We start from the raw sequence: 27,547 nt of genomic DNA, 5'->3' as shown, positions 1-27,547 counted from the left end.
TAAAATTTTTTTTAATAATATAATAGTTTATTTTTACATCATTTTGTGCCTTTTACCATCTCAGTTGTAAAGGCTAAAATTTAGTTTGCAATTGCCCTAAACTGAAATTTTGACTTGCCAACACACATTAAACTTGATAAAATTATTTGAAGGCTATTCCTTTCAATCCAATCAGATTTACCAAAACATTAGCTCAAATTATCCTCTCCATTTAAACTAGTATTTCAGGACACCACTCATTTTGTCTCAGCAGACCAAGTCAAGTAACAGAAACTATCCATAACCCTGAACCATTTAGCATAATATTACTTATTTTCATTAGCATAACCTTATTTATCTTCAAGTCCAAACTCTTCAAAATCACTATTGACATATCTGATTTTTCAAGTTTTAATTCTAGTTTATGGTTAGATATCAAACCTTTTATTCATGTGTGGAAATCTCTTATTTTTCTTACTTTATGACAAGAATTTCAAAACACAGAATTAATATGCATATAATAAGAAGAAGAGAGGCCTAGCTTGGTGCCAAGAGATTGAAGGTGCCATTTGAAGTGAAGGGAGTAGTGCCTATGGGTCATCCCTAGCGCATTCTCCCATAGCTTAAGGGGCCCTGGGGGGTGGGGGGGACGGGGGTGTGGTGCGTTAGAAACTAGAAGAGAGATGAGGTGGTGGTAGCCCTATGCTGATTTTTCCACCCTCAAGAAAGCACTTTGCATCTTCATTATTCTACTTTTCAACAAGTAAAGAAAGAGCTTCTCGCTGATAATGTGAACCAAATTTAGCTCCAGGAAAGAAATAATTAAAAAATATTAAATAGATGAAACAAGTAGTTCGCAAGACAGCCTTCTCCGTGCATTGCTGAGCCTCCTCTATAATCATTCTGTTCGTCACATTTTTCATTAAGGTGTTCATAAGTGACACGATAATAGATTTTTTTTGTCTGTCATCTCTTTTGTGGGAATGAAGATACATTCATAAAAACTTGTCAACTTCTTAAATACAAAGTAGATAATGTTATTTTTGAGAGAGAGGACACAATTGAAGGTCACTGGTAGGAAAAGTACAGGTTCTGTCCTAAGAAAATTTACACTTGGCAGTCAGGTCATTTGTACCAGCAGGATAAAATCATGTCATAGTCCCCTTGTGGGTCTTTCCAGGCCTTTCCATGACCTTTCCAGAAAGATGTCTTTTCATTCTGAGCTTCCTCATTATAGCAGATAATATCAGTATCCCCCTTAGGCTCCTTCAGATCAGTTCCATTTTTTACCACTTTACACTGCTGCCTTCAGTGGGGTTTTTTTGTTTGTTTGTTTTCTCTTTTGTTGGGGTTTTACTTATTCTCAACAGGAAGAACCTGAAGATCTTTTGGGGAAGACTACCCACCCCCAATCTACTGTAGCTCACTTTGCCCACATGCACAGCAAGTGAAAGTGCCTGGAAATGTTTGTGTTCCCATTCTTGGCCCTATACCAGTGTCCCCTGTGTGTGGGAACCTTGACTGGGACAACTCTGATATAGGACACCCCCAGAACTCCCTGCAGGAGCAGCCTGAAGCTGTGCAGGCGAAATTACACCGTTCTTTGGCCTCCCCTTCCCTGGACTCCATCCTCATCCCTTTGCTAGTCTCTCCTTGGAGTATTTCTTTAATTTATATTTGGCACACAAGCCCACAGCTCAAGGTCTGCTTCTGGAAAATCTAACCTAAGCTATAGATCAGCCTGGGTCCTCTCACCATAGCAGGCCCTAAAGTCTTGAACTTGTATTTCATTCATTCCACTATTCATCCTGAACTACACCTACACAGAGAAATACATTTGTTTCCCAAACTCAATCCGAATTCTATCATCTTCTTGCCTTTCCAGTTATTGTCCCAGCTATGTAGAATTCTCTAAGCTCTCCCCTTCCAAATGGCTTCTTTGGCTCCTGAGGCCATCATTTAATTCACACTTCTCTTGTGGACTTGTATATACATTGCTTCAGGGGCATGGACAGGCTCCAAAGCTGAACTTCCCACGTTCAAATCCTGGTTCTGCTACTTCTAGTCTAGGGGACCTCAAACATGTTATTTAATCTCTCTTTTGCTGAGTTTCCATGTCTCTAAAATGGATGTAAAAGTCAAGTCTACTTTGATCATTCATGTGAAAATAAATGAGATCATTTACATGCAAAGCACTTATAGATCACTGGCTCTGAGTAAATGTTATCTGGTGTTTTGTATTGCCATTGTTTGTTTATGGGTCTGTTTTCATTGTTTGTTCCTCTAGGGCAAAAGTCATATCATATTCATTTTTATAAATGTGTGTTAAATAAATAAACGTGTTCTGTCAAAGAGAAGTTCTCTTGAGAAGAGTAACACTTTAAATTGTTAGTGATAAGTCCCTTAGGACCCCATAATTTGAATACCACCTTCACGATTTTCCCTCTTACACAGCTTGTGCTATTATATGCTTATTACGCCTCTTTAAATTCATTTTAAATCAATCATCTTTTAATCTGGCCTTACACTAAAATATTGAATATGTTAAATCATAAGTTTAACATTTTAGCTGTGATACTTTAATATTCATTATAATTAATATGTAACCCCTACAACAAAATCTCCTCATCTGTACACTTTCCCAAATAACCTCATATACCCCTGTTGGTATCCCCATTTCATCCTGGAAAACTGCCTTTGCAAATTGGCAACCAATCAAGAGATGCCTGAGAATGTACATGGAAATTGGATAAATATCAGAATAGCAATAAATCAATAAACCTCAGAGCAGAGTAGATCACTGTGTTGAGCTTATATTAACTCACTCTGTGATCTTTGACATCAGTTATTAGTGCAATACTCAGGCACAAAAGAGTTGTTATGCATTCTGCCTCCTTCAGCAAAGGAAGATCTCTATATCCCCCCCAAAAAACAGGATTCCGGACAGTTGAAAGTAGAGGGGCCTTGGCATCAGTACATTTTCACAAGAAAATGGTGGGGACTTATGTTAGAGTGAGTTGGATGGGTAAAGTATCTTTGAGGATAAAAATATGAGTATTCATCCTTAAAATTCTTTCAGAAAGAAGTACCATGAAAGATTACACTGGTTCTTACGATTATTGTATAAAATCTCCCAAACCTTGGTGTGATGATTCATCCATCAGTGGAAATGACCAAAGGAGCTTTATAGACTTCAGACCTATCAATGGAAGAATAAAAGAGGACATGAATCCTCATCTACCACCACGATGAAAAAGCCTGTATCATTATCACTAGAAATTATTTTGTCAAGTCATCTTTCCCTGAAGTCACTGCCCAGTACAATATAATACAATTACCCATCCTATCAGTCACTAAAAGGACAGAAATAAATTCTTTGAGAAGGCCACAAATTAAAGGGTGTTTAGATTACCATTGCTGCGTAACAAACCATCCAAAACATAGTCACTCAAAACAGCAACTTTCATTTATTTGGCTCACACATTGATAGGACTTTTCCATTGATAGGACTCAGAAAGGAAGACTCATCTGTGAATTCAGCGTCAGCATCCTGACTGTGGCAGAAGGACACAACTCAATTTACATGATTGGAGCATGGGAGGGGTTCCTGGGCCCGTAGTTCATCTCCACATGAGCTTCTCTGTGGGATACTTGGGCTTCCTTACAGTGTGGTGGCTGGTTGCCAAGTGTGAGTGTCCCAAAAGAACCACAAAGCTGCATAACCTTATCTAAATTAGCCTCGGAAGTCACAAAGCTCCTCTTTTACTGTTTTCAACGGAGGGAAGAAATATAAGCCCATTCAGATTCAAAAGGACTCCACTTCTTGATAAAAGAGTGGCAAGATTCGTGAAGAGCCTGTAGGATGAGACAGATTGTTGTAGTCATCTATGGGCGGAGAGAGGGGAAGGAAGACTGTTGAAAGGAAATTTTTAAAAAAGGACAAAAATTGTTTAAAAAAAAAACAGTGCCTCCCCTGAATCTTCCTTTGTTTTGGAGGGAGAAAAGAGAGATATATGTGTCAAGAAAAAAGTAGGGAATTTGTAAATATTTGGCACCTTCACCCAGGAAAATCTGCAGAGGTCAAGGGGTACATTAAGATGACAGCTGGCTCCCGGGAGTTAAGGACTCAATGAAGGTTAAGCAGTATTGTGTCAGAAAACATGAAACAGGTTTAAGTGCTGGTAAGACCAAACAAAAACAAAATCAAAACCAGTTCTTCCACCCACCAAAAACCCACAAAGCTGGCCAGCACTGGTGGTTTGAAGGCAGAGGCTTGCAAATCTGTCCCTGCTTTCCTGGGAAAGTACCAATTTCAAATATTTTATCACCATGACAATCCTGAACTGAGCCTTGAAAGATAAGTAGGATTTAAATATTCTGCCAGGCAAGAACGCAAACAATAGACAACAAGGAGTGGAAGGGAAGGAACAAAATAGCCATCTCCCTCTCCCTTTTTTTTTTTTGCCCCCCTTTTCAGCTCAAAACATTAACAGACGCGTGCTTTGTGAAAGCACCCAGCACTAAGTAGTCTCTAAATAAACATTTATATAAACATGAATGTTTTCTTACTCCTCAGCTCATCATCACAAGCCCTGAAATTTCCGCATTGTACAGTATTTCCTTTGGCTATGTCAATGCAGCAGACTTGAGACAGCCTCCAGCTGTGAATGACTTTGGAGTCTGCCTTTGGTCAAGGTCATATCCTTCTTGGAGTGACTCCCAGGCAATGACTGAACAAGATATTGACACAAGATCTAGCTATTTCCACACAACAGAGGATACCTATTGTGGACAATCTTTGTTCTGGAGTTCTCCATGCAGCTCCGGTGTGCACTACGGTCCAACAGCTCTTACAATGCAATTCTGCTTCATATGCTTTTGATTTCACAGGTGTGACTCCCCAATAAACTCTTTGTACTCCTAACTTCATGTCAGCATATGCTTCCCCCCAAATCAGCCTGCAACAGACAGTAACCTGAAGGGTTCTTCATGCAAGTGTACGATGGCACAGGACCCACAGCAGGTCCAGGAGCCTATGTTGCCAACAAGCCAATCACTGAGGTTCTTGGTGTTTTGTTACATAAGACCCAGTACAGACCACCTCTCAAGAGTCCTCTTCTCCATCCATCTAGAAAAGGCCAGGCAGACCTGACATGGGATTTCAGAAAATCTTTTATTTCACCAGCCTTTCTCTGTACCATGACTGGCACAGACAACAAGTAGAAGTTTTCAATTGTCATATTTTTCATCAGCAGCATTATTTTTAAAAAATGCTTGTGGCCTTATATCCCTAATAGCATATTTTTTAGAGAAAAAAAAAAAGACATCTTGGTTTGACAGTCTAGAACTTCTGTGATAGAGTATATACTTTACAGCACTGTGTGATGGATTCCCCTTTGGAAACCTTCTCTTAAAATACAGCTCCTGCATGGCTCTCTGTTTTTACCAGTGGTTTCCTGTTATGTACCATCATTCTTCTCCCTCTTTTGCAAATCCTTTAGAGTAGATTCAAGGAACTAAAATTGCATTTAAGAACTTAATGTTCTAAGTATATTTATACAACTTCAGATGAATAGGAAAATAATCCTGTCTAGTCACAAAAGATTCAGAAATGCAAATCCTTCTGGCATCCGTTTCACTATTATGAAATGAGAAGGAAGAAAGGTAGGCCCCCTGCAGAGGCGGGTGTCAAGCAGCACAGCTGGTCACTCCCCTGAACAGTGCCAGCAGCCTGGTGCTAAAGGACTGTCTGGATCTGATGTATGACCTTCGTTTGCCAGAGATGCAAGGGAGTTGGGAACAATGTGGGAGATTCCTTTTGATTTAACCATGGATGAAAATGGACTTTGCTAACTTTTGGCAAGAAGGATCGCACAGAAATTTGTAGAAGAGATGTTTGTAAGATGTTGGTTCAGCTAAAAATAGAAACACGGCAGAATGCTGACTTATTAACATACCTAATTCTAGGGATAACTTACAGACAAATGCTCGTGTCAGTTTTCTTCTTGTCACACTGGTCAGTGCTGGCATCCAGTCAGATAAAATAAGAAAATTACACAAGGGAAGCCCGCAAATTACTGTCAAAAGGGGAAAGCTGTGAATACACCTGGAGATTTCTTGTGCCAGTGAACTGTGCCATCAGGTTTCAGGGTTTTGTCCCCCCACCCTACCCCTGACAGATTCCTTGGTCACTCTGGATACCAAACACCTTTGGTTTCTAATAGAATCAGAATTCTGTTTCAGGCTTCCAGCTGTAGTAAGATATTCCAACTGGTAGAAATCAATCCAATTGAAGTACCCTTGAGCTCAAATCAAATGAGACTAGACTGCAATTGAGGAAAATTATAGTCATAACTTTGCTTTAGAAGCTATGCTGGCTTTCTCTCAGTGTGATCTCTGAAAGTGGTACAGATCCTCTCAGCGATCAGCAATGACGCAGGTGTGGGGCACTTTTTTGCTAAAGAGAGTTATTAAAATGTCTATCTATCTGCTGTGTGTCATCTTTATTAAAAACAAAAGCAGAGCGGAAAATAATAAAATCAGGTCATATTCAAGGGGTTCCAGGCCTGGCGTGCTAGTGATACTATTAATGCAGCATTTAGCAGGTTCCTGAAGTGTCTGTCAATCAGTGCAAACAGCCACGATGAAGAATAACTAAAAAGGTTGTATCTCATAAATGAGCTCTCCTACTGGATCTCAACCATCCATTTCTCTATTTACTATCTTGTAACTGTGCATATAAAACATTGTTTCTGACACATCATACTCATGCCATCGTGAACGTGGTGCAAGAGGAGACTGAGCATCACCTCACAAAGACCAATCTACTCACCCACTCCCCCCGTCATGCTCAGTCTTGCAGCTCACAAATGAAGACAGCTGAGGCCCATGAAAGTCAAGTGAGTTGCCAAAGTCACACAGAGAGTTAGAGACAACTGGAATCAAAATACAGGACAGAACTGTTCCTTCTCTAAAATACTGTCTCACCGTTCAGCAACAGCTTAAAGGGCTGTTTTGTTGTTGTTGTTGTTGACTTTTTTTTTCCCCCAGAAGCAAGTAGGTTATGAATTATAAATAAATCAATAGTACTCCACACCAAAGCCCCCAAAGGTAAGTCAGTATGGGACGCCTCCGCTTTTAAGATAAAATTAAAATGCAGTACACTCTTGGAATCATGCTACGAAGCTGATCATCCACAGACCAGGCAGAGCCCCACTGGATACGGGCAGCTTGGACAGTAACCATCACACAGGCCAGAGCCTGGACACTGGAGGGGCCAAGAAGACAAGAAGGAAAGCTGAAGGGTCCACTAGGAGGTATTATATAAAGAAGGGAAAATGTAGCAGGCTGAGAAGGAGATGCTGCCTCTGCATGTAAATGAAGCCCATTAATCTCTGAGGTAGGCAGATCCAAAATCCTTGCTCCTCCAGGTTCAGTTTTCTTTCATTTGAATCCAGCTTAACTGACATTTACTGAAACACCTGCTACATGCCAGGTATATGGTTAGGCATGGAAACACTTACAGTGGTGGACCAAACATCCAGGACTCCTGCCTTCAAGGAAAGCGTAGTCTTACAGAGAAGACAGCACAGAAGGAGGTGATTTCAGTAAATGTCTCAAGTGCTATGCTGTGTTTCTAAAGCACCAAGGAGTGTGTGCCTTTTCCACATCCTGTTGTGCCATCTACTTGAGCTAAAAGGTTAGTGGACTGTCCCCTCATCCAGCTCTAGGGATGAGTCCCATAGACTGAGTCAATCTATATGTACATTTCTGGGGCCCCCATGATTTGACTCATTGTGGGCACATGACGTGCGTTTGTCTGGTTAAAGTGAAACCCACTTTTCCTTTCCTTATATATATATATATTTGCTATCTGATCCATTTTTCAGCCAGAGTTAGCATTCCCAAACTCAAATGTGATATCATCATTATCAAAGTAAATGGATGTAGAGTCATCAGCACAAAAATGCTAATAAATGCAGATGCTAAAAAGGAGGAGGTAAAAGGAATGTCCAAGGTAGAAGGTACTATTTGAATAAAAGCACAACATCCTGAGGTGCTGAGGGACCTAGAAATAAAGTCAATACAAGCATCCCTCTCTGCAGTGTATCCCATCCTGTGAGTGTTCAATAACACCTGTAACTGGCTGGATCCTGTAATGGGCCTTGCTCCTAGAAGACTTGTGAGTGCTTCATGGATCCTGGCAGGAAAATGTTGTCTCGGCCTTCACTTTTATAGGATGTGTATTTAACATTATTCCTGTAGTAGACCAGCAGTATTTTCCTTTCTGAAGCTCAGAACTTCCATCTGATTTTATCTTTGTCTCTGTTCATGAGAAAGAGGCAGTGAGAATCTGCAGAAGAGACAGGACCGTGTGGCCGGGGAAAGAAGAAATCGGCATTAGTAGAAAAGAAGACAAATCAGCGTGAACCCAAGGAGAAAAGGAGAGGTGTCTTTTGTAGGACTTTGTATTTGGTAAAAAGCAAAAACAAGGCTAGCAGTATGGGACCATTACAGAAAATATTTAATTGAATTGCATAATAAGGTATGAAGGGGTCAAGACAGGCTCCATATGTATGGAAATGTAATCCCCAAATGAGCCCTTCGTGCTATTTTCTGACCTTTGCCCATGAGTATTCTAGGGATTATGTTTTAGAGAAAAACAATTATTCTTCAAAAAGTCTTCTCAAGTGCAGTTAGAGTAAGATAGGCTAATGGGAGGAATTATAAAGAATTTTCAGTCATCTATCACCTATCTGACTCTCCAGCGTAAATTTCCTCTCATAGGCTATCATAGTACAATATGCTTTTGTAAATCATAATTTGCAGCTGCACATTTATTTGTGTCCTTATCTAGTCAATAAATTTCTATCCCACAGGATCTCAGTTCTATGAAGTCGGCATTATGTCTGTTCACTACTCTGCATACAGCTTCTACTTTAGTACACACAGAACCTTGCATATAGAAATGCTTACTATTAGTTTATTCAGTGAGAGAATGTCTTACCATCTCTGAAATTAAGCTTCATAAAGGTAGAAACATGTCTATTTTATTTACCCCTATATATTATGGAGTCGTAATTAATGCTCAGTAAATCAGTCTTCACTGAATTGAAAAAAAAAAAGTCAAATTGGATGCAGAGAGGACAGTCTGCCATGCTCATGAAGCAATCTAGGTTCTGATCGAAGGTCATAAGAGTGGGGCTCTAGACAAGGGTGGACTGCAAAAACATTAGAAAATGGTAACAATTGTGTTGTCAGGTATGGAAGGAAGGAAACTAATATTCACAGAAGGTTGGGGAAGAAACAGGGAGGAGTTCTGAGGAGCATGGGACAATGAAGCAATAAAAGAGAGAGGTATGTGGGTGAAGTGTAAAAGGCATGTGGTGGCTATCTTAGTTGAAAGTACGATGGTGTTAAAAGGTCCATGTCTTAGTTGGAAGTATGATGGTGTTAAAAGGTCCATTTGGCAGTCCCAACAAATGATGGTTCAAATGGAACCTTTGGAGCTTTGGGTCCAAACGGGTGTCAGATAGGCTTTGCCTCCCTTACATAGAAATCACTCAGGACAGTCAATGGTGGTGTCTCAAAAGCTCACAATTCACACATTGGATTGCTTTAAATCTCATGTATTCTAAGTATATTTTCTTTAAATTATTTAATAATTTGAATAATTTGTTTCATTTGAAACTGTTGTTAGGAAAATGTAGGAATGTCAAGTGCTTGGGTCAGAGATGAACAGTTCACACTCAAATCATCGTGGGAATAGAGTCAGGGCACAGAAATAGAGCACCTCAAAACTAAGGCGGGCCCTCCCTGGTGGCGCAGCGGGTTAAAGGACAGTACTGAGAAGCTAAGGCCACTTCTGCATGAGTTCGATCCCCGCCTGCCCCAGAGGAGATCCACATGGCGTGGCAGACCTCTCCTGGCCCGCCCACTGCTCCCTTAAGCAGTGTACTTCATCAATCTGCCTGTTCTGCTCCCCATTCTGTCTCTGGTGAATCCTCTCACCCTCCGCATCTCTGGCCTGTACCCCAGTTCCATATGAATAAATAAATAAATCTTTAAAAAAAAAAAAAAACTAAGGCAACATTCAGGGACATGATCCAGCCATCACTTCTCCATAGAACACACCTCTGCTGGGTTAAACCTTGGTGGTTCTGAATTTGAATTTGTCAAGGGAGGCTGCTTTATTCACTCATGCTTATATAATACTCGCATTATATAAGCATGAGTAAATCTCTGTAAGTTGACTCACTATAACATGATTTCTAAGAAAGATATGGGGTCAACTATTCAGACAAAACCTATTCAACTCTCAAAAGGGAACCTGTGAAAACATTAAGCATTGTTACACTGACTATGAAAATACCATGTTGTATATTCTTAACTGAAGTTGCTTATAATGTGGGGTGCCCAGTCAAAAGAAAAACATTTAAACCTACCATGAAAACAACCTCTGCTTTACATATATATCTTTTTTTTCAATTGACGTAACATTGGTTCACAGCAAGAAATATGTTTTAGAGTTATAGACTCACACCTCCTCAAATGTCTATAAGTATACCACACTCACCAACAAAGCACCCAGAATCCTCCACAACAGTCCACCAGTCCTCTGTTGTTTCTACTCTCCTCCCATGGTGGTAGTCTCAACTTGCAGTCAGATTCCAAGAGTTTGCTTCAGTTTAGTTTTACCTGTTCCTTTACTTTGTTACTTTATATCCCATATATGTGAGTCAAATCATAGGTATTTCTATTCCTCTTTCTGAATTATGACACTCAGCATAATCTCTTCCAATTCCACCTGTGGTGTAAATGGCAAGGTTTCATTTTTTATAGCTGAGTAGTACTCCATTGTGTGCATTTTTGTCCATGCATCTGTCCGTAGGCATTTATCAGTAGTGTTTTAATATTCTTCTGATCTCTAGGAGTAGAGTTGCTAGATTATCTGATAAATCTACTTTAAACATTTTGAGAGACCTCCACATTATTTTCTTTTGGGGCTGGACCAGTCCACAGTCCCACCAGAGCACACAAATATTCCTCTTTTTCTACATCCTCACCAATATTAGTTGTTTGTGATCTGTTTTGAGATGAGCCTTTCTCATAGGTGTGAGGGGATATCTCACTATAGTTTTGATTTGCATTTTGCTGGTGATAAGTGATGATGAGCCATCTGTATATCTCCTTTGAAAAGAGTATTTACATCTTCTGCCCATTTTTGATTGGGTTATTTGCTTTTGCTATTGTTTGTACAATGAAGTACAACTGAGGAAACAAGTAAGAATTAGAAGTTCATTTGCCATGGACCTTAGAGCATGACTAAGTATAGTGAGCCATTTCCTCATCCATATTAAGAGCCATATGAACTAGCAGTGACCAGACTATACATACATGAAAATTGCATAGTGATAGACACATTAAGCTTATATCAAATAATACTCGGGAAGCACTTAGCTCCATGTCCATTATATTACAAGAGTTTATTGAATGAGGCTAATACCATTAAGGGCAAATAGGAGAAAAAATGATCCTTCAGAATGATGAGTAAAGGCATGTGCTGATAGTTGACAAGAAAACTAGTTCAAATATAACTAAAGAAAAATGTTTAACCTCTTAAGTATCAAAGAAAGCTAAATTAACACTAGAAGCCATCTTGCTCTAGAAGTGGTAAACTCTTCTAAAACTAATTGACAATGATGGCAGAATTGGAATGGGCTATCTTCTAGTCCATGGATGGCAGAGTAAGTTGTTTTACCCCTTCTGGAGAAGTGTGTTAATAGGTACAAAGAGTTTGAAAACTACCCATAAACTTCATGCTAATTTCCCCTTTCAGAAAAGTAGTTGAAATTAATGTTTGCAAGAACTCACCATGGCATTATTTGTAGTGGCTAAAAGCTGAAAGCAACCTGAGGGTCCAGCAGTGAGAAATTGGTTGCTCATAAGTGGTTGATGAATTGAAATAAGAGGGAAAATGAGGAAGTGTTTGCCCGATCTTCATCATTTCTTTTGTGTCCATTTTATTATTTTGCTTCACCACATTAATCTCAGGTGGCTGTTTTTCTTCTTCTTTGCAAAATACATCAGTGTTGTCTTGAGCAAAGGGCCTCAAAGTGAAAGATTTGTATTTATATGGATGGTGGAGAGGTACTTGCAAGAGAAGAGGGTGAGGGAGGCAGGATGGGACAGGAGAAGGAGCTGAGTAGAAAATGTATCACCTGGAATCTGCTTCAGTCTGATCCCAGAAGGATCTCTGGGACATGAAGTGCAACCTAGAGCTGGAAGTGAGGAACCACTCTTTGTATTTCCATGCCAGTCAGTCATGAGATGTGGGGTCGGAAGCTGGAGGCATAAACATTGCATGAAGTGACTCCTGTGCCACGTTGGGCAGTTCTCTGAGCACAAGCATCTGTGAGCCATCAGCAGCCAACCCTGACAACTAGCCTGGAAAGCACATTGCAGCAGGGTTGCCGCAGGTCCCACCACCCACAGATGTTCAGATCTCTGCTGTGAGAGAGGCTGAGAACTTGTTCAGAATGATAATGACCAAATTACCTGCATTACCTGGCCACCTCTGCCTGTCATCCCTTGGGTAGTCACTGAGTAATTAGGTGTCTTCCTTGTTAAAGCTATGTCTCTTGGGGAAAGACTGCTGCAATTTGTTCCACTGAAATGCAAGTTGATGGACATTGTACACCATTTGGGACCAGGTATTTTCAAAATACAGTCTATATATGTTGCAGACTTCGACCTAATAAGTAAAAGCCTGAAAACAAGCAATTGAAAATGCAAGTGATAGCATGCTAAGCTTTGGAGAGGTGACAACTATAAACAATTTGGACAGTTTACAAAGACTGACAAAAAAAAATATAAGGCAAAACTGAAATTTCTGCAATAATCTCTGGATTATGAACAAAAAGTTCTGTTGCCCTAAGAAGTACATAAGCCACCCAGGAAAACTGTCTGAGAATGAACCAGAAATTCTATCAACATTCCCACCTCCTGTCACTTACCTAGGGGGAACAGGCGTATGGGAGGTCCTGTGAAAAACAGTCTCCCCAGGCTGTCCCTGGCTTGGTAAACAGGAGAGGGACCGCCAGAGCCCCTGGGAGCTTGCTGGCAGCTGGCAAGGCCCACCTCCAGCCAACCTGTGCCATCAAGTTAGTGTTAGCCAGGACTGTGTGCTGCAGTTCACAGTTACATGTGTGGTCCAGGATCATTCCTGCCCACACAATGAGAAGGACCCTGCAATTTGAGTGAGTCCTGCTCAACTTTATTTGGAGTCTTCCTTGCCAACCAGAGCTAATCCACTGAAAAGCATCCAGTTTATGCTCCTGTTCAAGTGCTTGAGTAATACTCTATAATTCTTATATTCATGCAAATCCAGCTTGAGTATCCCTTTTTTTCTCTCGCCCTCCCACCACCCCCACAGTGCTCCACTACATTCGCCTGCAGCTCCTTTTCATGGCAGCTGGTCTCAGTATTAACCCACACTTCTCTGGAAAAGAGCATGTTTCTCAAGGATTGTCTCACTGACCTGGCTTAGGAGCCCTTGAGGAATGAGGTACAAAATGTACATAGAATTCTACAAGAGTATGTTGACCACCTACTTTATTCTAGGCCCTTCCTGGGGCCCCAGAGTTATGTAGGTGAGTTAGACATGAGTCTTCAGGGCATGCCCATCCAGTAAAGACAAAGATATGAAAGCAACTACTACAGTCCTCTGGGTTGCAGGTGTTTTGAAATGATGAATTATTCTTCTGGAAGTCAAGGTTTTCTATTTCTAGCCATCATTTTGAAAATATCTGGTCCCCAACTATGTACAATGTCCATCAACTTGCATTTCTGTGAAACAAATTGCGCCAAGCTCCCCTCCCCCAGGACAGAAACATAATTAAGTTGGGCTTATGTCCTACTATTTTCTCTGGACTTGTGTCTCATTTCCAAGAGACAAACATGCAGTCAAAGAAGAAAAATGGGATTTCGGTTGCAATGGCTGTCACAACATCCCTCTGTCTGGTCCTTGGCCTTCAGTCCGTTGGTGAAGGAAAGGGGATGATAGTGGAACCTGAAGCCATTTTTGAAAGATAACTGACACAGGGTCAGGGATAGAGTTGCAGGGTGTAAAGACTCAGGCAGGGGGGTGAATTCAAATGTTGTTGTAGGCATCCAAGGAAGCTTTATGAATTTTGTCTGCTTTGGGTAGTAGTGGTGGAAACAGGAGAGAAGAGAGTAGGTAAGCATCTGCGGGGCCTTGTCAGTGAGCTCTGCGACTGAGCAGGTGCAGGTAAGGGAGAGGGTGGGGTTTGGGGTTGAGGACCACTCCCAGGTCTGGGCCTTGAGTGACTGATGGGTGGTGCCACTCCCTCACCAGGGGCTACACGTGGAATCACTGGGGTGGAGAGAGTGTTCCACACCAAGCATGTGGATTGTGATTTGCTGGGTGGAGGATTGAATGCATGTGCATAACTATGTTCTGATCACAAGAGCAGACATGTGTACATGTAATATGGACTGGGCCACCAGGGAACTCAGAACCCAAGAAGAAAAAGACAGGATTGCAGAGTACCAACATGCCAAGGGTGGACAAGGTAGTAAAGATGAGGGGACAGGGGGACAGGAGCTGTTAGATATATCATAAGGGCAGAGACTTCCAGAAGAATATTTTCCAACAAGAAAAGTTTCTGCATTGTATCCAAGAAAGTACAAACAAAAGAGAAGTATTTAGATTCAGCCATGACCCTCTGTATGTAACAGTCCCTGTGGACATACATACACCAATAACAAATAACTACTACATGATTTTATTTTCATTATGCTTACAAATTCTTTTTCTAACCTAGTTGTTCTGCCTAGAGTTATTTAAATAAAAAAAACTGAAAAAGCAGAGGGAAAAATTAATAAATTTTAAAGTGCATGAGTTATAGACCAGAAAACTAGGAAAAATTCCATAAAGAGACCTATAGATAAGGAAAAGAAACAGACATTTGTTTAGGGAGAAAGAAAAAACATCCAGTAAAGTAGAAAGCCAAAGGCTAAATTAAGGGATAATGATGCAAAACATAAAATATCAAAATGGAAAAATAGCCATATATTTAAGATAATATTAAAAGAAGAATCAGGACACTATTTTGATCCATCCTATTCAAATATTTTTAAAACCTGAATATGAACTATTTGAAAATCCAAATGAAGGATTGTTCAGTGAAACCCAAAGAGACAATTTAAATAGACCCATTACTATTAGTAGAAATAAGTTTTTTAAAAATTGCCAACAATTCATTTGGCAACAACAAAAATAACAAGGTTAGATGTTGTAAAACCTACCAAAACTAAGGAATAGTAAAGTCAATTTTTTATTTATATTGTTGCAGAATATATAAAAAGAAATTCTTTTAATCAAATCACCACAATATTGGCACTCAAGCCCAAGAAAGTTAAGACACACAAAAAGAAAACCACAGATTGATCTCATTTATGACTATTGACAAAAAAAACTAATATAAGATATTAGCAAATAGAATCCAGCAATCAGTTAGAAACTAATATAGCATGATTGATTAGAGTTCATGCCAAGAGAAAATACAGCTATATTATAAAACATAAATATAATTAATCATATCAGTCATTAAATTTGAAAAATTATAAGGTCTCTGCATAGAAGCTGAAAACTGGTCAATAAAATGCACAAGCACTCTTGGTTTTCTTTCAAGAGACCAATCATCCTACTTGTCTGAGATGGGGGAGTTTGCAAGGGCACTGGGTTTTCAGTGCTAACACAGGGAAAGTCCCAGACAAACACGTTAGTTATGCTAGTCTACATAGAAATAAACTAAAACCTTCTTAATGGTAGAGGTAGAGATAAACAAGGACACAAATAGGCAAACATCTCAATCTAAAAAGCAGCATCAGAAAACACACACAAGCATCATTAAAGGTGAGAGAGCTAGTCAATGACATCCACTGATACCACATTATTTAACAATGTTGAAGAGATACTAGACAATGTAATTATATGAGAATAAATAACAAGTGTGAAAAATTAGAAGTTACCATTCTGTGATTGTGTGTCTGGAGTGCCCAAGAGATCAACTCAGTATTGAATTTGAATGAAAAACAGTTAAGGTGATTGATTTAATAATAATATTAAAGTGGACATTATTCCTATATAAAAATAGCAAGCTATTAGAAAATATCATAAAAGAAAAGATACTTGTCATAAGAGCAGTAAAAATATTAAAATATCTAGAGCTACATTTGGAAAGAATTGATTCAAATTAATAAGAAATATGGAAGAAATATTTAAAAAGGTAAGGTGAAATAAGTATATGGAAAGACTGTCAGTTCTCCCAAAATATTCCAACTATGTAATAAAATGTAATGATTTTTTTAATCCTTACAAGATTTATTTTAGAACTAGGCAAAATTAATTTTGAGATGTCTCTAAGAGGTTGAAGACTTTATACAGCATGCACTGCAGAACTTCCAGATGGAGAGCCCCAAAGCTCCACTCCTACTGGTTTCCTCATCTTCTCTGGCTCCTCACTTAGTCCCATCCTTATCACTTAAAGGGTCTTGACTTGCTTTCAGATTCCACCGTCTTTTACAGTGCTTCCCCTGACCACAACAGAAAGTAGGAAACCAGTTAAGCTCCAAAGATTCCTAAGGAGTCAGGAAAAGTGGGGAGGGAGGGTAAGAAAAGAAGATAGCAGAGGAAAGTTAACATATTCTCCCCAAACACTGCCTTGTTGACTAGCACAAAATTAATTTTTCTGGGACAATTTAACTAAGTATTATTACTTAGTTTTGTAAGTAGAAACCAATACAGAGATGATAATGGTAGTCACAACTTACTAGTCAACAGAAAATGCCAATGGTGCATATGGAATTTACATTCATAAAGCATAACACCCAAACTATAATGGGCATTATATTCCCACTGTGTAGATTGGAGCCTTACAAGCTACATGACTTTCTGTAGTCTATAGAAGATGCCTTGAAAGTGAGGCTGAGTTTGAAAAGTATTGACCCAAAATATTTAAAATTGAATTAATCTTTTTTTTTTTCCTAAGAATCTGGCACCTGGAGAAATGAACCTAATATTTGTGTATGTGTGTGCATATATTTAACATTAGAGTCACCCATGGGACAGTGGGTAAGGGGAGGAAAGCTAGAAATTAAATAGGGATCTTTTAAGAGAAATTAATGAGAAAAAATGTCAAAATTTTTTCTTTGCTTATTTGTTTATTGTGGCCACAGTGAGGTCAGAAGATCTGCCTGGATCCAGTAGAAACTTTCCACCTATAGATACCGTGTGTGCAGATGTCAAAACCCAAGCACCCAGAAGCACACAGACTATAATTTAATTTCTTCTGACTAATATTGCCATCTCTCAGTCTTTCATATTTCTCAGGGATAATTTTTTTTTTTTGGCATCTTCTTTTTTATCTTTCTTTTCAAAATTGCAAACAAGGTCTAAACAGTTGGCCCTCGTTAGCGTATGTGCCATCTGTCCGTCAGTTCCAGCAAGTGATAACAGCCACATTCCACAACACCACTACCCTTCTGTTTGTCATTGGAACAGTCAGGATTTCTTAGGCTATGCTGGGGGAATAAATAATAGAAAAAATCTCTGTGACTTTGAAATAACAAAGTTTGTTTTCCACACAAAGACATGTTAAATTGAGCTGTCCAGAGCTCTGTTCATTGCAGTCACTGTGGAAGCCAGGCTGGGATCCCATCTCAGCTTCCATTTCTGTTGTCATAGAGGCAAAAGCAGGCAACTATAGTGTTAAACCTTCTGTCTGGGAGTGGTACATGGAGAGTTCCATACATATTCCACCAGGGAAAGCAAATCAAACGTGCATATCTATGTACAAAAACTGGGGTTGTATGCTATCCCAGAAGAAAGGCACTGTTTTTGAACTTGAATGGTCTACCACAATCATCTTTGTTCTTTAGACCACTGTCCCAGAAGCCAGACTGAGCTATGCTATAGAAAGTACTGCTAAGTGGCCACCAAAGAGTGAACTCGATACCCTGAACTCATTCACTCTTGGATTTCTAACCAGGTAGAAGTTCTACTTGGAAATTTCTGGATTAAGGAAATTTGTTATCAATATATACTAATTGTAGTTATATAGAGATTTAGACCTTTGATTTAACTATACAGTGTAGAGGTAGGATGAGCTTCAAATTTAAAGAATCAGAGGTCCAACACTGTCATCAAGAATTCAAGAGCTTTCCACATCTCTATTCTGCCATTCTTGTAGGTGACCTCTCTCTTAAGACTAAAGGGAAGACGACTCTTTTCTTTCCATTGTTCTTAAAGAATCAGAGAAGTCATCCCTGGATGCTCTGCAGCACACACACCCTCACATTTCAATGCCATCATCATCTATTTGAATCCATTATGGACAAGGGGAAGGAGTCACCAATGTCAACTAGAATAAGGATGGCTAATGCCATGTCCACCATGAGGTGCAGTTACACTGAATGTAGCTCAAGTCATTTCCCTCCTTTGTGCTCTATTTCCTTCCTATAAAACTAGAAGTTATCTGAGTTGAATTGACCGTAACATTCAATGACTCGTGAATCTTTGAGAGAAACAATGGGATGAAAATAACATAATTGCTCTGACCTTTAAAAATATCATTTATATAATGGGATAATAATACCTACCTCATAGAGTTGTTGACAGAATCAATTGAAATAATGCAATGAAAATGTGTAGCATTATACCTACCTCATTATAGTTAACCAATAAATGATATGATAATGATGATGATGGTGATTCTATTTATTATGCAGTGAAAATGACCATATTCCTAAGAAAGCATAATAGAGAGGGAACAAGGCATTACAAGACTAATAGGAAATAAGCATTGCTATTGCAACAAAAACAAATTAATTCTCTGAATTTTTGCTTTGTTTTTGGTAGCCCTTTAGCTTGATTCAGAAGTCATCTTTTGAACTGAAAATAGCTTCATCTTTGGAAGACATTTACAGAGAGGAAATTACATTAGGATTGCTATGCCCTTGTTACCATTAACTGGTATTTGTATCCAGAGAGGAAAACATGTCATTTAAATTCCAGATGCTGATTGTATAATTTATCTTTCTATGGGCACGGGCATGTTTCCTTATTGTTCAGTTCTACTCTGCCTGCATTTCAAAAATCACTGGTGCCTAAAATTATTTACATCTAAACAAATGATTTTCAACTGTGTCTCTATGCCATCTTTGGGCTAGGATCAATGGCAATGGCCCAGGTTCAAATAAGCAAAATAACACACTATGCTCACTCTGGGAAAACAGTTGCTTTTTTTCCCATCTGTAAATGGAGAGCAGGGTATGCTATACTCAAGAGTAGGAAGGTGTCATATTTATTAACTCCATCTTGGAGTTACACTACCACTTGATAATAACCATTTATATAGCAATGCAATGTCAATTCCTCTTGAGAAGGAGCTCCACAAATGAAACTGTCAAATTATTTCTGATTTTCCAGAAACAATAAAATCATCTCACCCATTGAAAGATATTTGACTCATTTAGGCTGTAAAATCATACAGTGATTTAAAAAAATGGATAACTAAATCTTTTCTACCAAAGGAGTCTATAATTCCCTTTTTTTAACCCTAGTGTATTTAAATGATTCAGGTCAGACTTTCATGATTAGTATCATATGAATAGTGCAGATTCTCATTCTGAAAAGGGCTGGAGAAAAAGATTTGCTATGGCCGACATTATACCTACAGTCTCCAAAAATTTGCTGGTTCTCTGCCTACTCTGAGAATAGAAACCAACAAACTTTTCTGTCCTCATACTGAACAAATCTGGTACTGAATATTCCTTCTAATTCCTTATCAACTTTATCAAACATACTCCTCCCCCCATGCTAGTAAGCAATATTGGAACCAAGCAAAAAAATTCCGCTACTTGACTCAGGAAATACTGGCACTGAGAAAATAAGATTTTTGAAAACTAATAGCTTACATATAAATATAGCCACCTCAAGACCTTCACCATATATTACATAAAATAGGATGTCCTAAACTCTGCCAAATACCAGTTCTTTGTCTTGTAAGATGTTCCTTAACATCATCTCACTAGATCTTAAATCCAAAATACAGTATCCCTAACTTCCCCTTCTGAGATAGTACTAACACACTGTTAACATAGTCTTCTCCCAGCTGTATTAAGTCTAATAAATAGGTTTTCTAATGGCCTTTTGGGGGTATTGATGGCCTATAATTCTTTTATACCCAGAACATTCTTAAGGGAATCTTTGAAGGCTATTGGTAGATATGTAAATTGGTGTCATCATTTTGAAAAGCAATATCAAGATTCCTCAAAAAATTTAAAAAAAGAAATTCCATACAATTCAAATATCTCATTTCTGCAAATAGTATAAAAACACTAAGTTGAAGAAATATATGCACCCAAGTTTATTGCAAAATTATTTACAAGAGCCAAGAATTTAAACAACCTATATGCTCATTAAAACGACTGGATAAAAACAGTGTGTTATATACACAGTGGAATCCTATTTGTTCATAGAAAAAAGATGAAATCCTGAAATTTGCAACAATATGAATGGACTTACAGAATATTAACTTTGATGAAATAAAACAAAAAAGACAAATATATGATTTTATTCATGTGTAAAAATAAACAAAATAAACTAATTTTTTAAAAAACAAACTTTCAGACTTAAAAGATCAAACTTGTGGTTATTAGAGGATGGGTAAATCAGGAAAAGGGGTCAGTTGTTTTTGATTGATTGTTTACATTTTATTGAAGTACCATTGGTTTATACCGTTATTAGATAAGGGGTCACTTACATAGTGAAGGATAGGCCTGAAATTTAGGTGGTGAACTTAATGTAGTCTATACAGGCATTACTTTATAATGATGCATACATGAAACTTACATGCTATTCATGTGGAATGTTACCACAATAAAAATATTTTAAGAGCCCTCCCTGGTGGCGCAATGGGTAAGGATGCAGCACTGCAAGCTAGCCCAGCCACTTCAGTGTGAGTTCGATACCCCACCCCAGAGGTGACCCACATAGCACAGCAGACCTCTCCTGTCTCACCTGCTGCTCCCCTCAGCAGTGTACTTCGTTGATTGGCCTGCTGTGCTCCCCACTCTATCTCTGGTGAATCCTCTCACTACCCCTGCACCTCTGGCTTGTACCCCAGTTCTGTATGCATAAACAAATAAATCTTTAAAAATATATATTTTAAAAGAAAAATCTCAAATCTGGATGGCTACCAGACATGGCCATTTTCAGAGATAAACCATTTTCAACCCTTCCCAATAAATCCCCATTTTCTGGTCAACCATAATTAATAAATTATCATTGTGTTCTATATATAGTGCTCTACATCAGAAATTACATCTAACTGTCAATATAAAACGTGTCCTTATGAGGGACATGGGGGCAGAAGAAGGACTGGGCTGACAACCTAGTGACTATGCACAGCCGTGTGTACTTGACACAGGATGCTTGGACCTACCTCAGTGCCATGGGGGCTCAGGAAGGGTAGGAACGGAGCAGTTGCTTATACATCCTCTCCCCATCATAGTCTTCTGGGATGTTCCTCCTCAGCCCTACTCCAGGTCCCTCTGCTGAAGTCAAGGCATGACTGTTCGTAATTCAGGGATGTATTTGATGACTTTGTTTCCTATTCAAACTGCAGGAGACAAAAATAACAATTGCATTTTCAAAGGATTACATGAGCCAAGAGAGTCCCACACAATTATTCCTTGTCATTAACCTCAGTCCTTCCTTGTTGCCATTTAAATCTGAGCAGTCACACGCAGTGGTTGTTTGACTGCTTACTTCCTGAAATGTCAAGGCATCGTCAAAGACTTTCCATGTGGTATGTAGAATTCCCTTTGCATATAACTTCTTTATTTATTCTTAAGATGCATCCAGCAATTTGAAAATGTCTAGAAACTCATGGGAATGAAATACAAAATGTCAAAAGCAGATCTAGAGACACATCCAGACTCTTCCCTCATTTAGGCTGATAACTGAAAGGACAAAGCAGTTAATTCAACCAAATATCAAAAGCATCCCACATAGTCATACTCCTCAAGATACCACCCATTGTCACCTCCAAGTCCTAGTTATTTTCTCCCCTTGCCTCACCTTTGGTCAACTTGTGCTGTTTAGCAGTTAGATTTTGAGGTTACTTCTTGGATTAGACTACTTGACTCAGCTCTGCCATTTACCAATAATGTACCAATCACCAAAAGTGTGTGATTAGACAAGTTGCATAGCCATTCTGTGCCTTATCCTTAATCATGAGGTTACCAACTCTGACTATATGATAGATTATAGCTTGCTGAGGACAATGACAGTGTTTTAATCAAGTGCAAAACACCCTATTGTGGTACAAATTGAGTCTATGGGAATGGTAGAAACTAGAATGCCGAACAGTTCACATTCATCTCATCCTACACACAGGCACAGCTGATCTGAGTTTGGCATCACATTTTCTGTTTTCTAGGGTATCCTGTGTGTTCACTCTGTTTCAGGCTTAGGAAGAAGTCTGGCCCCTGGATTCACTGTTTCTGTCCTCTTTTTATGGATTCCTGCCCCTTAAATTCTCCTCTCTATCCCCATCCCTACCATAGTTCCACCTCCTCTTTTTCTCCATGTTTAGCTCAAGTTTCTAGCACCTGAGGACTCTAAGAGCACTTTGAATCCATTCTGTGGACTAAAGGGGAGGGTGTTAGATGAAGGAAGGCAGCCATCACTGATGTGACTTAAGACTGTTGGTTCTCAAAATCAACCTCAACTTCAACCAAGAACATCAGTATCACCAAGGAAACTAGAAATGAAAATCCTTGGACACCAACCCAGACCTACTGAATCAAAAAATCTGAGGGTGGAACCCAGTATGCTTTCAGTTTTAACAAAGTGTCTTAGTGATTCCAGTGCATGTGCACAATGGTTTGGGGACCACTGTTCAAAGCCATCACTCATATTAGTCCATCAAGAGTGATCACTTCTTACTACAATGTCTATACATCATTATGCTGTGAGACCCTCTACAGTTTTCAGCTTTGAGTTGCACTGGGAAGTCCCTCTTTCTGTTACCTTTTTTTTTTTCTTTCTGTTATCTTAATCCTGTATATATCTAAGCACAAAAGATTTTAGCTCTGTAACATGACAGCAATAGGGAAAAAACTGGTATGTGAAAATATATTATTGGCATAGGCACTTAACATTAACTCCTGTTCATCCTCAAGTAACTTCTCTGTAACTAAATATCACATTTAAAATAAAGGGCTTTACATGCATCGAGTAACTTTAACACATGCAAAGAATAAAAGCATTAATAAGCTGAAAGTAGGGCTATTACTATAAACAGTGTTATATGTAACATGTATAGTAGTATATCTTATATGGTGAATATATACTATGTAATAAATAGAACTAAAGTAATATATATCTACAGTACCTAGGTACATGTTAAAGATATGAGTGTATATCATTTATATAATACACACTTAAGTATATTATGTAAAAAGTGTTCTCTTTTAAAAGGCCAGGTAGCCAGCTATGGATATTATGCACTGTTGTGATTAAATTTATATTTCATCTTACCGCAAACAGAAAAAAACAGTGTATAGTTTTCAGAAAGGGTGATTTTGTCTTGTCATTTTCAACAGAAACTTCAATTCCAACATGCTTCATTTGGATTATCAATATGAACATCACAAGGCCAATAATTCCTAATTACTTCTTCTACTCGAAGGTTGAAAAAACTTACTTGAACAGATAAGGATTGATGTTTGAACAGATCTTGCCTGGTAAAAGGCCACACATTCAAGGCTACACTACTTCATGATTTTAACTTTAATAAAAGTGACATGGTCTCCACTCCAGTATATCAACTACTTACTTCTCAGGCACGCTAAAGATAAAAATACAAACCTAGCAAAGTCATCATTTGTATTTTTTGTTTACTTGATTCTTCTTGCCACCTTAGGATCACATTCTTTGTTGGAGGAAGGGGGTTGTATACAAATGTGCACATAATGGAATTGAAGAGGTATATGCAAGAGGCATATATTTACCTGTATGTTGATATTAAGATATCACGTAAATATACAAGATGGATGACTTATTCCATGTCACTAACTATTCTTCAAAGTCTTATTCTGAATTAAAAAAGAAAAGATATCAAATCCTATGATATATTCTAATTCCCTGAATCATTCCTATTATTGAATGATTAGGTCATTTTCAGTTCTTCCATACATAAATAATACAGAAATAGGCATCCCTGCATATAAATCTTTGTCCATACCTTTGATTTTTTTTCCTTAGGATAAATTGCAATTAAACGAATTGGGTCAAAGGAAAGAAATGTTTTTAAGCCTTTGGTACTCAGTACCAAAATGATCTCCAGAATGTTTATATATATATTTTTTTTTCTCCCACAAGGAGTAATGGTCTTACTCTCTCCTGGCATAAAAACACTGAATTTAACTTTGAAAGAGTAGAACAGTTCTCATCCAGGCAATCTTACCTACAGGGGACAATTAAGTGATGCCTTGTGAAATTTTTGGTCATCACAACTGGTAGGATGCTACTATATATCCAGTAGATGGAGGCCTGGAATTTTGCTCAAAACCGTACAATACACCACACATCCCCCACAACTAAATTATCCATCCCAAAATATCAGTAGTGTCAAGGTTGAGAGACCCTGTATAAACACATCCCCTTTAAAATCAGGACCAAAACAAGAGGTTCTCTATCACCAATATCATGCTCTGTGTCCTGGGAGTTCTAATCAATGTATTAAGGATAAAGTATAAATAAGATACATAATTGATGATAAGGAGAAACTAAAACCATCAATATTTCAGAGCACCTAATTGCACATTTAAAAGTAAACAGAATTAATGAAAGAAATAAAGCATGAGTAGGGAACTTCTTTGTGTTCTTTCTACTTCCCCATAAAGAACTGCCAGTGACATATATAACCTGACTATATATATATATAGATAGATATAGATATAGATATAGATATAGTTATAGATATAGATATATAGATATATCACATGTATTTACATATTTACAGAGTCCAATATTAAGCCACTGGCATTGTTCTAGGCACTAGAGATACTACAATAAATTAGAAATATCCCTTAACTCATGAGAGTTTAATTGGAAGTGAGAAGACATATAGACAAGTATGTTTTGTATATATTAAAATCCATGGGGGAAAAAAGCACCCTCCCTGGTGGTGCAACGGGTTAAAGCACAGCACTAAGAAGCTAAAGCCACTTCAGCACGAATTCGATCCCCATCCCAGAGGTGACCACATGGTGTGGCAGACCTCCTGTGACACACCTGCTGCTCCCCTCAGCAGTGTACTTCATGGATCTGCCTGTTCTGCTCCCCACTCTGTCTCTGGTGCATCCTCTCACCGCCCCTGCACCTCTGGCCTGTACCCCAGTTCTCTATGCATAAATAACTAAATCTTTTTTAAATATAAAAAATAAAAATACATGGGAAAAAATAAAGCAGGTCATGGAAGAAAACGCTTCTTGCATGAATAAAAAAGCAAAATCTTATAGATGTTTGTCCTATGAAGATGTTGACTTCAACTTTGGAGGAGTTTGGACTCGGAGGATTTTAAGCAGAGCAATAGCATATTCTGATGCATATTTTCAAAGAATAACCATAATGGGGATCAAAGGTGGAAGCAGGTAACAGAGAAACAAAGAAGTAACCATAGATTAGCCATGGTACCAATCTGTCAAGGCCATTGTAAAGATTTTGGATTTTACTGTGAGGGAGAGGGAAAACCTAGGGGGAGATTTTGAGCAGAGGTGTAACATGATCAAGTTCAAATTTCTGAAGGAATACTCTCTGGTTGTTCTGTGGAGAATACACTGTGTGGGAATGAGAAGCAAATGCAGAAAACAATAGAAGAAAAACACCTTTAATTCTAGCAGAAAAATGCTAACTCCTTCCCCATCCACATTTGCATAGCTCATTCTTTGTGCAGATAGAGAAGTGAAGAAACAGCAATGTTTTTCTTTCTTTGGTCCATAAATATTAATGAAAATGTTTTCCAATAAATTAAATTGGAAATTTTTATGTTTATTTTATCTTAGTTTCATCGGAATACCTGAAAGTTTATATCAGTGAGAAGAGTTACTTGACCCGGGTATTTTAAGGAAGAGTTAAATTTCATAGCCAGCATAGGCTGTCAGACTTAAGATTCTAAAATTTTCCCTAACCATTACTGGGGATGATTTGTTAGCCTTGCTGACTGGAGCAATCTATACTTGAGGCTTTTTAAAGAAGCGAAAACTTGGAAGTGCTCCCAGCTATCTCTGGTTCCTTTTTCATGAATCCTTTTCAACAACATCAGGCTCTGTTCATTAATGTCTGATGCTGATAGGTCACCCAGAAGAAAGGAATTATATTCTCCACTAGACAGGAACCTCGATGTGATTCAAAGGTTCAAAGTTTCAGAAATAAGGCGAGAAGTCAAACCACAAAAGGATTCATCAATTTTGATTCGGAGAAGAAAGGGACCTTTTACCAAACTGAGAATATATTTCTCAGTGATTCTTTTCAAGGAGTTGATATTCTCTTTGACTTAACAGCCAATTCTGAGACATGAAGACCATGTCTATCCATTTATTACATTAACAGTTTTATTTAGTGGTTGTCATCTTTAAGAGAACTGTATTTGGTTGGCAGTGATGGGGGGTAGAAATTTATGGACAGGCAAGTTGTCACAACTTTAGAAACAAGGTTTGGTGGGGATATCTACAGAAGCATAGAGCAGTAAGGGAAAGACAAGACAACACACACACACACACAATACACCTAAGGCAGGGAAATGCTAAGGAATTGCCCTGAGCTTGGGACAAACCCAACCTTGGATGGAGACAGTGAGTCCAAGGAGGAGAGTTAGGAGGCAGCAGGAACCCAGGTAAACACCTGACAGTCAACTTGGAAAGTAGATGGAAAAGCGGGGTTTAAAGGAACATAAGTCATCTAAGTCTCATCCCCACGGATCTCAGAACCTAAATCTGGTTGTCAGCAATACATCTCAAAAGCAGTCATGCCTGAGACACTAGACTCCTCTTTGAAAAGTACAGAAGTTTCTCAGTGACTTTCCATTCAGCCATAGAATTTTTGTGCAAATGAATCGGTGGGTGAAAAGATAAATGTCTTAATTTTAAGCAACCAAAGGTCACTGAAGTTCCTGACTTTCTAGTGGCTTCTTTGACTCATATTACAATGTTTTCTAATTTTCTTTAGAATTTTTGGAGTTACTTAGAGATATTTACAGAAGAATGAAGCAGAGGGTGAGGGAATTCTAACACTACAGGGAAGATGCTAAAGCATTACCTGAAGGAAGAGAAGGGTGTGAGGTGTAGCGGATACTAGAATGAAAATGGAAGGAAGAGGCCCTCCATGGTGGTGCAGCGGGTTAAAGCACAGCACTGAGAATCTAAAGCCGCTTCCGCATGAGTTCGATTCCCGCCTGCCCCGGGGGTGACCACA

General features: G+C 38.6%; 1 protein-coding gene across 3 annotated transcripts in view; it reads right to left on the bottom strand.

The window, feature by feature from the left end:
• GADL1 (glutamate decarboxylase-like 1) overlaps positions 1-27,547 on the bottom strand; it is a 573,172-nt gene that overhangs the window by 438,213 nt on the left and 107,412 nt on the right. For 2 of the 3 annotated variants that reach the window (XM_012720584.1, XM_012720585.1), the window contains exon 2: positions 21,510-21,686. The exons of the other annotated variant lie outside the window; for it this stretch is intronic. The gene's annotated coding sequence lies outside the window, so the exon portion shown is untranslated. The remainder of the gene's footprint in view (positions 1-21,509; positions 21,687-27,547) is intronic. 3 annotated transcript variants of the gene reach the window in all.

The sequence above is a fragment of the Condylura cristata genome, unplaced genomic scaffold (assembly GCF_000260355.1).
Source record: "Condylura cristata isolate star-nosed mole 26May11 unplaced genomic scaffold, ConCri1.0 scaffold00004, whole genome shotgun sequence".
Classification (NCBI taxonomy): Eukaryota; Metazoa; Chordata; class Mammalia; order Eulipotyphla; family Talpidae; genus Condylura; species Condylura cristata.
This window is presented reverse-complemented; position numbering and strand designations above follow the sequence as displayed.